This window comes from Chaetura pelagica, unplaced genomic scaffold (genome assembly GCF_000747805.2).
Source record: "Chaetura pelagica isolate M959 unplaced genomic scaffold, ChaPel_1.0 scaffold142, whole genome shotgun sequence".
Taxonomy (NCBI): Eukaryota; Metazoa; Chordata; class Aves; order Apodiformes; family Apodidae; genus Chaetura; species Chaetura pelagica.
Window position 1 is genome coordinate 12,592,962 of NW_009952973.1, and position 16,427 is coordinate 12,609,388.

A 16,427-nucleotide genomic window follows, 5' to 3' on the forward strand; every position below is an offset into this window, starting at 1 on the left:
AACGTCTTACTTGAAAGTTACCTGTTGGTAGTTTAAGGCAATTACTTAGTCCTCTAAAGGCAAAAACTAAGCCCCTATATGCTGGCTGTCATAACATCATTCAAGTATATCTGAAGATGTAAAGAAAAATTGCTTTGAGCACATTACTTGTTCAGTAAAGGGTATAGAAGCTAATGTACTTCAACAGAAATCACAAATATAATTCACCTACACAAAAAAAATTACAAACCTTTCCAGAATTTTCAAATGGGAATGTCTATAAATAAGAACACTTAGTAACATCAAATAAAGGCAGAAGAAAATTATAATAAAACATTAAGAAGAAAAATGACATTTTAGTAACATTATTACAACAACATCTGTACTTCTGAGTCTGAGCGTGTCTTATAGAGAACTAAAACCTGATTATAAAATATGTCAAGTAACAGAAGAGCAGAGACAATTTGTTTATTACATTGGTTAACGTAACTGCTACACTGAACTGGATTCATTTTTTCTTGTCATATTTTTTTTCAGTTTACACCATTTAAATAAGAAATAATTTGCTTCCATACTAAGAGCACATTGTATCGTCAAGGTTGGTTCTTTACTCTTTTGTCCCTACCCAACAGAACATGTTAGCGTGAGTATTCAGGGATTGGTTCTGAAAACTCAGTCAACATTGAACATTGTGCATCTATGGCATAAAATCACACCAGGGCACTTAGTGAGTTGTTAAGGACCTACCTATGATACCTAAGTAAAACAAAAATATTATCATGCCAACTTCAATTGAGAGATTCTATTCTGAGTCTGATATTTTAAAAAATCATATATAACTGAAGTATTGGAGCAATAAATTATTTATTAAGCACCATGCTGATGGCTAAAAAAGAAGGGAAAAAAAAAATCACAGTTAATGTTGGCTTAGGTGAGTGAACAGATTAATTTGTGATTTTGTTAAATAGAGAAAAATGAAAACCAGGAAGTATTCTGTGTGAAAAGCTGTAATGTAAAATCTCTCTCAGTAAATAAAAAAACGTTTTCCAAACTCAAAAGAATATTCAAGTCCAAAACCTGAAATGATTCCTTCAAGTTTGTGATGAAAGCTGCCCTACATGTGAAACAAAAAGCCCTGTTAAATAAATTGGTTTGAGTGTATTGAAAAAACTACTGGAGGAGACCATAATGAGTATTTATCAGCTAAGAAATTCAGAAAACTGAAGGGGCAGAAGAACAAGTTAGGGAGAAATCTGTGGCAAATAAGTTTGGTAAGAATGTTCTTTTTTTTTTTTTTTCAGATGTTGGGTTTCTTGTTGTGGTTAAGATGAAAAGGAATGAAAGGAATCCTAGCAATGTTAACCAAATCTAGACAAAAATAGAATTCCCCAGAGTAAGACAGAAAATATTTATTTCCCGTATTCAGATGGAGGAAGAGGAGGCAAAGAGGACAGTTAGATCAGATGATAAAGTATTTCGTTTTTCTCTGGAAATATTGAATTGTAGCTATTACTGCGAGATTTTTCAAGCACTATGGCCTGATAACTTCATTCAGTAGTGCAAAAATATGTAGTGAAACAACAGGAAGACATAAGGCAGATGAGTTAAGACTGCAAACACTGATGTCAATTTATAGTTAAGTTCCATTAAGAATATTAGAAAAGCTGGCTGAGGAGCTCTTGCAGTTGTTAATATTGACTTCTAGGAAGTTTTCTAACAGTAGAAAACTATTAAAGAAATGAAAGTAAGACAGCTCTGTTCCCTATGCTTTAAAATTCTGACCATGTATAATTTTACAATGCTGACGTTTTTTTCTGGCAAAATAACTGACTGAATGATGCCGGAGTCATTCCTGTGAATTTAAACATTAACATTTAACCTTCAGTGGCATTTAACACCAAGACTAAGTTGTAATTATGATGTTTTATCCATCATGTTAAACCAGAAATGTAACTAACAGTAGTTCTGTGGCCAGTGTTCTGCATGGTTGCAGCGATATCTTCAATTCCCACTTACATTTGTAGTGTTCAAGATATGCAAGACCATAAACCTTGGCAGGTTTACACCATGTTACAGCTGCATTCTTTATTTTAAAAATCTTCATGAAGGAATATATTAGGAAACGTCTTCTAGGATATCTATTTTATTTCCAGCAGCTGTCTATAGGCTGTTCTTTCGCCTTTTGAGATGGTAAGGAATGTGATATTTCAGACCATCTGCAAAATGGTGGCCTTACAATAAAAACAAAATGAATAAAAGAAGAACTAGGTACACACTGTATTAATCTGTTTTTCTCTGTCTATGATCTTTTTTTTGTACCTGTAATAGAGCTCTAACCTTTAAATGTTCTCCGAGATGAACAATTTTTCATGATCCAGCTGTCTTCAGGATTGTTTTAGCACAGTTTAATATTTCTTTTGTTTCACTGTTTTGGTGATTTTTTGAGCTATTTATGGGATTTAACTCCTGTGCCAGAGAGGAGTTAATAGATTGTGATTTGAATAATTATAACATTATTCCAATTGAATACATTATTACCTCATTAGCAAAAAATCTTAAGGCCACTGTTTTTTTTAAAAAAAAAACTGTTTAATGCTACTCTTCCTTACTCCTTCTCCCAACAAAATATAAACAAATCAAAGCTCTGCTTCAAAAGATTAAAACAACAACAACAAAAACCCAAACAAAAAAAACCACCTGAATTGAATTATATTTATGTTTTCTTGATCTATTGATGTAACAATTTTCCCTCTACGTTGTTATAATGGAAAATAAAGTTTATTTTTAAGGACAAGACTTCATAGGATTGGTAAGACAATCCAATATCCATATGTATCAGAAGGGGATGATCCCATCTCGCTCAACTCCAGCCAGATGCTGTGTCCATTTCTTCTTCAGACTTAGCAGTTACAGAGAGAGAGAGCATGCCAGTTCACTGGGTGATCCAGGGGTGACTGTCAATGCTAGCTGACCCCGTGCTGGCACTGCCTTGGTCCTGAGCCTTGCTATGCCGTGGCTCTTACTTCCTGGTATTGGGCCAGGCTTTCATCCAGTTCCTTAATGATCTAGTAGAGGCCACTGAGCCAGCAGAGTATTAATCCCTGCTTCTCTCCCAACTCCCTCTACCCCCAATTTTTTTTTATAGTTTCCTGAAGATTCAGTAGCTTGAGCTTGCTCCCTGCAGAGTCAGATGAACAGCACAGTTGACACAACACAGGATGCACAGTTTGGAGAAGGTAGACATAACTGCAGCAGCGCTAATTGTTTTAATGTCAAGTTAAGCAGAACTTTATCCTACCCATGAAAAAAAATTCCCTTACATCATCAGCCAGCTGAACCAATTCACCCTGCAGCTGCATGGGCAGATCGGACAAAGGGGGAGGAGGGAGGCAGGCAGGAATCCATGGCTTCAAGGGGTGGGAAGTGGGAGCTCCTCTTTTGGCAGCCTTAGACTGGTATAGCTGTAATACGAAACCGCTTAAGGTTTACTGAAGAATCTGGAAGTGTCTCATTCGGGTTTACATAATTTACTTTGTGCTCACATGTACTTTTTGTCATCACTAATTGCAATTTGTATTACATTACAAAATTATTTGTAAGACAGAGAAAGGAAGTTAATTCAAAACCAAAATGTAAAAGTCCAAATAGGACTTTTCATAATTAACAATTGAAATATGTACTTCAAAACTTAATGTAAACTTGCTTCAGATCCTGGTAGTCACCAAGACGCCTGTTCTCTCTCTTGTAGTATGCGTAGCTCATTGTACTGTTGCACCTTCTTATTTGACCTCCCTTTCCTAAGAAAGCACAAGGTATAACAGGAATTCACTGTCCTTTCACTTATCTATTCCACCTGTATTTTCCCAGGCTTCAGAAACTGGGTCTCAAGTTAGAGAGAAGAGAACATTTTGATCTGGTGCTTGAACCTGGCAGGTTGTGTGTTTAACTATTGTTGATATATTTCAGAATTACACCTTTGTTTCCACAAGCTTTCTTAGTATTGCTGGTGCCCATGTAGGCTCTGAGCTGAGTGGGCTTGCTGTCAAACTATCCAGACATTCCTGTATGTATGAGCAGTGCATGGGACTTCACAAATTTTGTTCATTGAAATGTGAAGGAGTCGATCTGTTTTGGGTTAAATATGATGGTGTCATGACATCCTGTAAAAAGCAGCTCATTCTGTTAGCTTGTTTACTCTGGAAAGAGTTCTAGTTTTCAAGTTGTGGAAAGTGACTGACTTCAGCATAGACCAGCTTACTAGCCTTGTCGGGTATAACATAGGTTTCTGAATAAGTTATCCACAAAAGAATATTTTATTACGGAGGGTGAAGAACGTAGAGTTATTGGAAGCTATGGTTTTAATTTCCTATTAAGGAAGCTTTTAATACTTAGTTTTTAAATACTTAAGTTTGTAGCTTTCCAGATTACCACCTCTGTGTCCTTAGGCAGATACTGGAACACCCATTTTAAAGGTGCGGGAACTGTACATTAGTCATCCCATATACATTAACAAGTTATGAGTCAATGCTGCATCATCTGAAAGCAGCCATGGGATTTGTGAGATTGATAAAAGTTGCTTTGTTTCCTTCATTGTTCATCACGAGTTTGAGTAAGAAGGGAGTACATATTAGCAATTGTACTTTCAGGTAATTGGAGTTGCAAGCCTAGGTTTAGAATTAGTGGTCAATATTCTGTTAAAATAAGAATTTTACTTTATAACTGAACACAAATAGTGTATCAAATTAAAAATAATCTTGTCCTTCTCTAAACTCTGTTCAAACACTTTTGCTGGTGGGTTTGTGGAGTTTGCTGTGATGCAGACCGAGTCCTGTACTTAACAGATAACAGCCACTTACTCCCCACAGTCCTACTAAAGGAATAATGGTAAAAAATATTACTTCTCTGCTAGTTTTGTCAAGCCACAAGTAATTACCTGTCTTTCACCTGAAAGCATCCTTGCCTGTTCCCTGTTTGACACCATGAAAGGTTTTGTAGTTGAAAAACTGACTGTTCTAGTTCTGTGTTCTTGAGAATTAAGTGCTTCCATTTAGCTTTAGTCTAAAATTCAAAATTAATAAATACATAATCAGTAACTTCAAAATTAGTAATGTAAAATATGATTCAGCTAGTGATTAATTTGTCTCCACTCGATAGTAAGTAACAAAACCATCAATAAAGACACTACTAGAAATTGTTCCTCCTACGATTTGGAAATTATTATTTGTTTGTATATTTCATTTTCTGCAAAAGTTTTAGTGATGTGTAGTCATTACTTATACAGCTATTAATATCATTGGTGTAAGGACTTAATACTGGTAAAACCCTGCTCATTGGTCCAGGCACCATACAAAGGTTTGGAGTGAGCTTGAATCCTCCATATCTGTCATGGAGCATTTAGGAGGGAAGAGAAATCCAAGCTCACTGTCTGAGCTCAGCAGCCAACTGCTTTAGCATGTCCAGTGTAACTGTAATGTCTTCCTATTTTCTCCAGATTCACCTACCTCTGCCTGAGGCCTGAGCCACTGTTCCTACAGAAGTGTTTCTGCCCTTGCCGTGAGGTTATACAATCCTATCACATCTTTTCATGTGAGAGAACTTTTCTGCTAGTACCGAATTGCTTCAAGCAGATTTCCCACAGCAGAAAAAAAAGATAATGTAATTCAGTGAGGAAAGGAATTGCAGCAATGTCTCAAAGCAAGCACTTTCTTTTATACTTTGTTATGGCTACTACTGGACTCTGGGAATATAAATATATATATTTCTGCATACATATATTTAAGTGTCTATTTGTAGCTAAATGAGACTTGAAGACAGTAGTAGTGTTTGCAGTTATCCGCATTTTGCTATAAACTTTCTCAGTACCATGAGGTAAGAATTCTTTTCAAGTATTGTGCACCTCTGTGTATTTGTGTAGTAGAGCTGAGTTAATTTATTCTTCCTTTCACTGTATCAATTAATCATACTGTCATTACTTCTCTATGTATGTCATTCAGTATGCTCTTTTTCTACCCCCTCTTCCCATATTATTTGCAGGAAATGCAAGTTTACCCATCAAGTAGCGCACTATTATTCATATATATATCATTTTTATAGAGAAAGAAAATGAACATTCAACTTATTACAGTCAATATGCTTCATTGAAATTACCACTTTTCACTGGCAACTAAGCAAAGCATAAGGAAAGAATTATAGGTGAATTAAGGACATTCTGTAAGCTTATCTGCCTGTAGGCTACTGGTCCACAATTAGATTTATTTTGCAGCTCTAGGCACAAATACAGTAGGATTATTAATGCACCATATCTTTTAAAAAAAAACCAAACAACCTTCCAATAGAGTTTTCATTTCTAGGATCACTTGAGCACCACAAGAATGTGTGTAAAAGAAAGTATGTAGGTAAATAAATAAAGACTATTGATGGCAATATGCTGAACTCTTTTCTCTCTCTCTCTCTCTCTCTCTCTCTCTCTCTCTTTTTTTTTCTTTGTGGGATGGTATTTCATTTGGCAAGATACTTTAAGAACGAATGGTAATTTGAAGATGAGAAACAGTGATTCAGCTAGGAGGCCTTTCCTTCTGTAGTTACAAAGCTCAGAAAATGAGAATGTGGACTTGCATAAAGCTGGGGTTGGAAGGGATCCCTGCAGCTCATCAGGTTCAACCTTCTGTTGAAAGCCAAGCCTTAGACTTGGATGATTCAGGGCTATGTCTCAAGCAGAGATGGAAATAATTTCCACTAACGGAAACTAGTGACACCTCTTATCTGGACAACTTATTCCAATTTTTAATTTTTCTTACAGTGAAGCTTTTTTGTTATCCAGACAGAATATCCCCCGAAGTAGCTTGAACCTGTTGCTTCTTGCCCTGTCACCATGTATCCTTGTGAAGATACTACCCCTGTCTTCCACTTTTTAGGTACTGGGAGGCTGTGATTAGCTCCCTGAGTGTCTTCTCTTCCCTAGGCTGCACCAATCCTTTCTTGAAAACTTTCTTCCGGTGGCAAGTTCTCCAATATTTAAGTCATTCTGGTGGCTCTCCACCAGACTCTATCCAGCTTGAACTGGAGGGACTGAATTCTTGATGTTTAAACCTGTGATTTATGTAGTCTTGATTTATGTCCTAAATAGGTTATGAGATTGTATTTATCTAATGACATGTTTTGGCACAATGCTTAGCAGAGCTAAAGCCTTTTCATTATGTATGTCTGTGTTTTTCTTCTGTACTGCATATGGTGTGGGTACTAGGTTTGGAGTGGGAGGAATAGCAGCTTGGCTTTTTTAACCAAGGAAAAGGTAAAAATCATTCATTTGCTATCTTATGTTTCCCACAATGCAAAACTGCTATTGTACTAGCTAGTGCTGAACGGTGAGCAGTGCTTTTAAATAACTGCATAACTGAACATATTTTGAATCACTAACATGGCATCAGTAGGGCTGCCTACTGGAGTTGAACTGCAATCCCAGAAGTAATATAAAAGATGTTACTCAAGGATATTCAACAAACAAAATTGTGCTATCATCTTAAGACAATGATTGACGGTGTTTGTATTACTTATATATCCTAAACTCCGATGTTCCCTGACTGACATTAACCTCTTTCACAAGGATCACAAATCTTCAGAGGATCTACTATATCTATGTAATTTACTCTCTGTCAAATGTATAAAACAAATCTCAGTAATACTATCTGTTAGGGGTGAAAAGGATCTTGGAAAGGAAATCTCTATCATGGCTGACCCTGTAGTTTTACTGTCGAGAACAGACAGATGTAAAAATCCTTGTTTCAACACCCATCGCCATTGTTAGACTGATTCTTGGTTAAACACATTAGCTCGGAGAGTCTCGTTTTGTTGTGGTTTGTTAGAGCTTTTTTTTTTTGGCGGGGGGAGGGCAGTGGGCAATTGTTCTCTTACAAGGTTGTTGATAGAGACTTTTAAAAATCACATTAAATAAGCCAGTGTAAGATTAAGCATGTAGAAATTTGATATTTTTGTCTATACAACTCCCAGTGTTTAGTTTTAGCTCCTTTTAAAAAATAAAAACAGCTGAAATCCCAACGAGCAAAATGTTTGGAAAAGGTTTAATTCTCTTAAGGGCTTTCTTAATTGTTGCACTTGTTTCTCATTATTGTGCCAGGCACTACTTTGTGAATTGTAGCCTATCCTACTTCTTCTTAATTTCTAGTTCTAGATCTCCCTTATATCTTCTCCCAGTTTCCTCATTTGTAACACAGATCTTTACTTCTGAGTAGTTAATTTTTAACTTCCTATGAACTTACATGATTTAGAATATTTCTCTATGATGACAAACTGTGCAGTTGGACATATTTTATCTATGTCCTTCTTTCTTATAAACTTTTTTTTGTGCTTTTTGCTCTAAAAGAATGTTCCTGTTTCTGCCTTACAATGTAATTAATTTAAACATATGTTCATCCATATCTTAGAATCTCACTCTGTTGGCATTACAGACTAGAATGTGACAGCTGGGTAAGTCCTATTTAAGAGCATATTTTGCTAGGAACTACTTCCTGCAAAGAAAAACAGAAAATATATAAGGTCCCATTTAAACTAAAAAACTGAAAGAGAATAGTTGTGCAGTACCAAATTTCCTAAACTTCTTTTCCAATATATAGTCAAACTCTAGGAAAAGGAATTTGGGATTACACCCATACCTTCATTCCAGATTTCTGCTCTTTTTTGCATTTTCTCTGTATTAGAAGAAAATCTGTGTACCCGTGTGTTTAGATTAAAGACAAGTTTTGATAGTGGAGTAAGATGTAGAGTCTTTCACCACTATGAGGAGATAGGTTAAATGCCTCCTCTAGGGAGTATGACCTGTGTAAAATCCAGCATTTAATCGCAGTTCTACTTATACCACTTAGTTACAGTATCACCAGACCAATTATAGCAACATCAAGGCTTATCTGAAGTCTGGGCAGAACAAAGTCCAGAACTATTCACTTACCGTAGATGTTGCAGTAGCTCAGATTTGAAAGCTCTGAAAACAACAGTGTTGCTGCTGTTATTGTAGCTGGGCTGTGGACAAATGTAATTTTAGTCTCTGATGCTGTCAGTCTGGCATCCCTCACAAGTAGTGATTATATTATATAAAAATTTAATCTGTGTACCATATCTTTCAGGGTGGTTATGTAGAAAATGCTGCATTTAAAAAAATATATATATATTCTGAGAGAATTAGGGCAAAGATTTCTAAAAAAATTTTTAACTCTGGAAGGACAGACTTTCGAAAGCCAGTGCACAGTGCCAAACTCTTGTATTGAAAAGTTTTGGCTGAAATACTGGGACATATAGATAATATGGTCTCAGAAAACTTGCCAACAAAACTGCAGTCAGAAATGCAGGAAACTGTCCAAGATTAGGCCTCAAACATGCTGCATCCATTACCAGCAGCTGTGCATACAAGAAGTATTTCTTTTTACCACACAACCAAAACCACCATGGCCTGTCACTGTCATTTTTATAGCAATTTTCTGACTTTTTAAGAAACATGTAATAAACATTTAGCAAAAACAGAAGTTGAAATGACTGACAGATAATTTAAGGGAATTTTAGTGGGTACTGCGTTCATACCATAGAACTATGCTGAAGTCTCCATCTATTTAAGATTTCATTTCATGTGATAAAACCCACAAAGCAAATTTAAATAAATGTATTGATAATAGTTTAGTATTATTTACTGTAAATCACAGACGCATACCTTAAAAGAGCTGTTTAAAAGCCAGAAAGGGAAAAGTGACAATACTAGTGTTATCCTGAGCATTGGAATTTTAAGATACTGACAGTGTCGTTTAATATAAATTCAAATATGCTTCCATTAGGGGGAGTTACACATTCACCACTAAGTGCTGCAGATTTTCAGACACTTTTAGGTGTGATAGATTTTCTCTTGGATGTTTCTGTTACCTTTTAAAACACTCTGTTAGTACTAATACTGCCTTGTTTCTTTGTAGTGGGACAAGTTTTTAACATGTTTAATCATCATGCAAAAATTTGTAGCGAAGAAGAAGGTCTAACTTTATCCATTTCTGAATACTTCAGGGGAAAAAAACCTATTCTAATAGTAAAAATGTCTTTATTATTGGAGTATTTTCCAGAATGAGATATAGATGGTAAGATTTAGAAAGCCTGGAGCAAAATTCTCTCTCTCAAGCACTTTTTGCTTTGTTCCCCCCTTTTTTATTTCCCTCATCTGTGAAACTGCTTCTGCTTCGGGGTAGTTCAGGATATCTATCAGTGTCTGGTTTGTTTACTTCGGTGCTGGAGAGTTTTAAATAGCAATGTGACCCTTGTGCTGGTTGTTAGCATGAGTGTTATCAAAAAGGCAAAGGCAAAGAATACTGATGGACTTCAGCTGATAAATTCTTATTCCAGGCTTTAGAGTATAATAGCCTTAGATGAGGTATTGAAATCATGTAGTTACATGCCTAAGCACTCTCCATCTAGCTAAGCTGCTGTGTAACACAGATAGTGACAGATCCCTTTCCTTTCTGTAAAGAACTGTGAACCACAATCTGCTGAATTCTCTGTGGATTAAGTCCACCACATGTTTGCCATACAATCACAGTATGAGCCACTGTGCCTTGCATAGCCCTTGAAGTATTTTTCTCAGTGTCTGGGTTCCAGCTGAAGGAAGCACCAGCTCCTGGGAAACTTCAGAACTTCTGGGAGGCCACATGAGTAAAAAAAAGGATTTCAAACACCTTGTCACTATTTGATTCAAGATTGGCAGTTAAACCAATGACAGCAATACTCTCGATCCCCTCCCCGTCCCACCCAAGTAGGGAAGGGAGTGAGATAAAAAGGAGAGAGATTGAAAACTGAACTAGACAGCTTTAGTTAAATACTAATGACAAAAGAAAATATGTACCAATATATACAAATACGTTCAGGAATGTGCAAGATCCCTATCACCTCTCCCCCCACCCCAAACAACTCCCAGTGCACTCTCTTGAGCTGTCAGCAGTTCCAAAATGTCCCAGAGAGGAGCTGAGGGTAGAGTTACCAGGGTCAGGAATGCATGGGCCTAGGGATCAACGATGATGGATAGATGGAGTCCTCCCCAAATGCCAGCCATGGATGGAAGAGAAGGAAAAGGAAGAAGGAGGGCTTGATTTTCATGATCCTTGAATTTATACCGAGTATTACATGTGTGTATATATCTATGTGTGTGTATGGAATATCTCTGGCCAATTTTGCTGTCTGTCTAGTCCACTTCTCCCTACAGGAGAGTAGCAGATACCTCTGAGCTGCTTCCTGAGTGTCCAAAGCAGTAGATTCAAAAAGCAGAGCAAAGTGTCCTTGGTCTCTTGGCAGTATGTATAAACACTGAGCATTATCAGTTCACTAGCTGGAAAACTTGCTGCACTACTTAAAAGAGAGTTCACTGAAGATTTAAAAAAAAACCAAAAAAAAAAAAAAAAAAAAAGAAAATTGGCTTAATCCTGGCTCAAACCAGGACATGCTTACAATCTAGGAGTCTGGTATGCCACATTTGAGATTTTGTCTCAGAATAAATGCCAGTATCAATAGTTTTCAAGACAGAGCTCTACTGCAGACTTTGTCTTCCCCTCCTCCCCTACCCCATTATCACAAGGTAGATGGACAAGATCAGAAAGACAATTCAAGGTGGGGAGGAGAGACAGGAAGAGGTGCCACAAACTGATGGCAGCAATTCCTGAAGTTCATCTTTCAACTGTCTTTGCTTAGGCAGATGACTGAGTTGTGTATGCGGAGATCATCCTCATTGTAGGAAGAAGTATTTGGGTGTCTGGGTGGTGGACACAGACATGTGAGAATAACTTGTTTACCAAAAGTGGATTGAGATGGTAAATGTGGAAAATGTATGTTTCTTGTCACAATATTATTATTTTTTGCATATATTTCAGTGCAATTTTAAGAACAAGCTGTTCTCCATACTTTTCTAGTATTTTGACCTCATTTCGACCAAGTACTGAACAAATGCAGTGAGATGAGTATTGCAACTCTAATGCAGCACAAGCATCCCCAGCAAACGAGAAGGAGGGAAGAGTAATCCAAAGGTATAGGAACGTCCAGATTCTTGAGAAAGGGCTGATGATGCTTTTTGCAGTATAATAGACGGCAGGTGGAAGTTAAGGGAAGCTGTATGTGTATGGGATAGTACTTCAGGAAACACTCCTGTAGGAAGTAAAGTGAACTCTGAAACACAGGTAATGCTGTATTTGCCTTCTCATGAATACCAAGGACAGCTTCTTTAAATTTTATGATCTTCAGACATTTACGATAAAAGCTGCATTTTCACTGAATGATTTAATTATCTTTGGATCCTTCTCCAGCAGGTTTTGCTCTGACCATCATAGATTTTTGGCCTCAGAACTGATCCAGTCACACTGGCATTTTCAATCCTAGATGTGGCTCCACTCCATGTAGATTTTTGTTTAGGCTTTTACTTTGTATGCTCTGTTTTTAAAGTGTAAGCATATGGTGAGTGAGAAGAAGCGTGGGTGGTGGGGGAAAACCCTTTTCTGTGACTTGCACTGATTCATCAGCAGTCTAAAAACTACTGTGCTGTGCCATCAGCTTTTGTGTGCCCTCAGTATATGAATACCATCTTTACTTTTGTTATATTCCTTGAGGAATACCTTTTATGCTGAATATTCTATCACTTGCTCATATTTTAAGGGCTCTGTTATGAGCTAATTCAGCTGGCCTTTGAGTTCCTTCTCTTGGCAAATACCACCAGAGCTTGCAAATCTGGCAGTGCTTGTGGGAAGGTCTTTAGTGAAATCATTTAGATGATGGAATTAGGAAATTATAGTGATAAAGTTGGCTGCTGTGGAAGTATAGCAACTGAACAACGGAGCCCAACTCCATGATTTCAGAAGCTGTTAAATACACATGGATCTAAGGTGGTGTGACATCCATGGAGTGGCATGCCAAGCAGATAAATAGAGTACAGGAAAATGGAAGGGGGAAGACAGACTTCAGGGACTATGACATGAGATAACTTCTATAAAACATACTGTGTTCTGGAAACAGGTGCAATTGTTAGCCTTGCTTGAAGTCAAGCCCAAGTGGTGGTTTTAAGACCTGCAGTAGAGACTTATGGCTCTGTGTGTGAGCACAAGGAGAACAGGCTTACTAAAATGTGGTGAACACACAACATTTCTGAAGTACAGATAAAATGACAAAAGAAATATTTTAATTTCTTTCCTTCCTGCTTAAGTAAACAGTAACTTTTAATTCTTGGTAGTGTGTATGCCCTGTTTTTAAATATGCCATGTCTGTTGGTATCGAGTAAAATTATTTCAGTAGCAGTTCAGTGTGTTAGCAAGTATTAAGTACTTTGGATTAAATGTGTAAAATGGTGACCTGCTCTCTAGAATTAATATCCAATACATCACTTCAAGGTGTGCCATATAGGCAATTCTAGATGCACTACAGCACTTCCCGAACATGTTCCACAGCAAAGTTTGTTCATGTTGGCAGTTCCAAGTGTACATAAAGTGGATATAAACCCTAAGATTATGGTTTATGAAAGCACCTTCTGTTTGCTTTTTTTTCATGGAAAAGGTGATGAGGTGTTTACTTAGCAGCAGCCTGCAATTCATTTTTTTTTAAATAAGCCCAAGTTAATATTTTGGAGAGCTTTTATTTCATTTTAAACTTAGGATTTTTATAACTGTTTTGTATATAGACCACTTGCAAGGATATAGCTTACACCAGGTGTCAGAGTACTGTAAAATAATTTTTATACCACCTTTCCAAGGCAATAAATGCCATATAAGCATACACAAGTGCAGATATAGTACTTTTAGATTAGTATCCTCAAACTGTATGTTAGAAATCTGTTTGACAGACCTACCCAAAGGATGACAATTTCTGGTCTTGCCAAAGCAGCAACTGTGTAAAAAGAAAATTTCCTCTGGTGGTTGAGGTTGATACAGCAAGTTTTCAGTCATCTGCCGTACTATAAAAAGACAGAAGATGAAGGACAGCAGCAGCTGAACCCACAGGCCTGGCCACATAGCTCCTGTCATGATCAGTCTAGTGCTTATTCCAAGAAATATGTGGAATATTTTTTGTGGGAATCACATGGATACTTGTGGGTTGTGTTTTTTTTGGTTTGGTTATTTTGGTTGGGTTTGTTGGGGTTTTTTTCCTCTTTTTACTCTGTCCTTCTGTTTTTGAAGTGTCTTTTTTAGGATGTTGTTTTCTGAAAAGTTACTTGAACTGTTTTTGTTGTTTGTTTTTTATGATGATCAGAATGCAATTTAAAGTTTTCTAGAGGTATGAGATTCCAGCTTCATCATTAAGAATAGAGTGGGTTTTTTTGTAGAGCTTGCTCTTTTACACTAATAGGATTGCTCTGCTGGTGGTCTTTACCAATTCTAAGAGATTCACAATAGGGTAGTTTTTTTCATGAAAGCCAATTCTCTTTGTCAGACCTCTATAGAAAACCATTTTACTCTAAATAAATTGTTTCAAACTGCCTACAGATACCTCATTTGTTATGAGATGTCCTGTATCTCATGAGTTTACATACCAAATTGACCTCTTTTTCTTTCCAGTTACTCTTTAATGTCACTTTAATGTGCAGTAAATATCTTTGTCTCTTTCTTTCTGACAAAAGTACATATTTAATTTTTTAAAAATCCAGTAATCCAGAAGGATTTAGAGCTGTGGACTCACGTATTAAATGTAAATCAAAACTTAGTCAGTTGGAAGATGCTTATTATGAAGATTAGTCTCAGTCTCCAGTTTGGAGCATTAGTTGTGCAAGCAACTGCTTCTTTACTGCCTTTTCCAGATGACAGCCAGTGAAAAGCAGCTGTTGACAGAGGTCTCTCAAAAAAAAAATGGGAAAGCACTATGAAAAATTAAGGGAGGAAGGTGCCACAACTGGGCATGTTTCAGGATCTTTAATAGTTTTCCTTTTAGGGTCCTGAAATGTTATAATGTGCTGAAGTGAGTCTCACAAGAAACAAACAGGATTCAAATTCACAGCAAGACAGTTTAAAGACAGACAAAAGTCTGGGATTATAGTTGGATTTTTATTTCTTCAATTTAATTTTTTTCCGAAAATATTATTGCCTTTTTCTCTAAAACTTGGTTAAATTACCTGGAAATGTCAGAGTTTTCTTTTTTATCTCTTCATCTTGCTTAATCTCACTACTGTTGTTCACTTAGCAGTTCTGAAACAAATAGGATTACTTGTTTGTTTGTTTGTTTGTTTTTGTTGTTGTTGGTTTGGTTGCAGGGAGGAAGGGGGTGCAAGTTTTTATTTCGAAAGGCTCATGGATACATCATCTTGTCCTCTGGAACATTCATGAAAACGTCTTCCTCCTCATCACTTAGCTGTACTATAAGGAAAGCATGAATGCTTTGTGTTCTCCAAGAGCTATGTTAAACTTTCGAAGCATATGTGCCCTTTTTCTCTGTAGTCAGATGGCCGAATGGTACTGTCTGCATTCGAACACAGGAATGTATTGATGAAAAAGTAACTATAGAAGTACTGTGAAAAGCATAATGATTAATATTTGTCTTCAGTAATTCAGATTTGGAGACCAAGATATTCAATTGTTAATAATGACTGTAAATTTGTTTTTTTCCCGTAATGTTGGTTATGACAGAAAGTTGTGTAGAGTAGGGTGATTCTAAGCAGAGTGTTGTACCATTAAACAGCAAAATTCTAGATATTGTTAGACGAAAACACTTTGTCCTTATTACCTTGCCTGATACTGCATTGACCTCACTGGGAATTATGTCAAAGAGCAGTTATTTACTTCAATATATTAATCTACGGCACTTAAAAATCACACTACAAATATACACTTGAGTGGTTTTGTGTTGCTTTTTAGGAAAAAACCTTCATGTATTTTTCACTTAAATTCAAGAAAAGGATCATAATTCAATAATTTTTTAATAGACAATTTTTTTGCTGTAACTCTTGCCCTACCCCAGTTTCATTTACTTGCTTACAAATTCCACTTGTTTTTTTCAGTGAAATGCTGACTGGAAACTTCAAAATACTTTATACACTCTTAGGGGTGGGAAAAAAGGTTAGGCTTTAACTATGTGAATGGAAAGGAAAAAAAAAAGCTTATTGTTTTCTGATTTGAACACAATCTGTGATCTCATGGTCTTTGTTCTTATTTAAATCAGCAACATTACTGCATGAAAAATGGCTCATATTGACATATACTTGTGAGAAAAAAATCTAGTTAATGTAGTGTACTATTAAAGCGCTTAAGAACTACAAGATGTTCTACAGGTAAATATGTTTTTGCACATGTGCTTTCTCAGGGGAACACATTATTCTTCTAATCCTATTGATGTCAGATAGTGTTCTTAGACTTTTACTTATAGACCAGAATTTGCCTTTTTTACTACACTTCCAGCAGGAACTGGAAAGCTAAATTATAAATATATAATATTATAATATAAATATA

At 36.4% G+C, this 16,427-nt stretch overlaps 1 protein-coding gene across 2 annotated transcripts in view; it reads left to right on the forward strand.

Moving 5' to 3' along the window:
* The window catches only part of TENM3 (teneurin transmembrane protein 3), a 320,216-nt gene that overhangs the window by 59,338 nt on the left and 244,451 nt on the right, over positions 1 to 16,427 (forward strand). The window lies entirely within an intron of this gene.